Genomic DNA, 442 nt, shown 5'->3' on the forward strand with positions numbered 1-442 from the left:
TCATTGACACGCCCACTTCAGGTATCCCGCCCACGGTGATAACCTGGTTCCCCTCTCCATACTCTTAATGGATTTATTATTATTATTATCATTATTATTATTATTATTATTATTATTATTATTATTATTATTATTATTATTATTATCATTATTATTATTATCATTATTATTATTATTATTATTATTATTATTATTATTATTATTATTATTATTATTATTATTATTATTATTATTATCATTATTATTATTATTATTGTTATTCTTTTTTGAGATCTTAAACATTTTCATCTGTTCTTCATTTACGTGCCCATCAACTTCCCCTCTTAGAGCTAATATAAACAATTTGTAATTTGTTAACAGCAGACATGATTTGGTATAATTTAGGGTCGAAATAATCATAAATTTACTGAATTCAATTAAATTTGTTACAGTAATTTGTATC

This window comes from Penaeus vannamei, chromosome 10 (genome assembly GCF_042767895.1).
Source record: "Penaeus vannamei isolate JL-2024 chromosome 10, ASM4276789v1, whole genome shotgun sequence".
Lineage (NCBI taxonomy): Eukaryota > Metazoa > Arthropoda > Malacostraca > Decapoda > Penaeidae > Penaeus > Penaeus vannamei.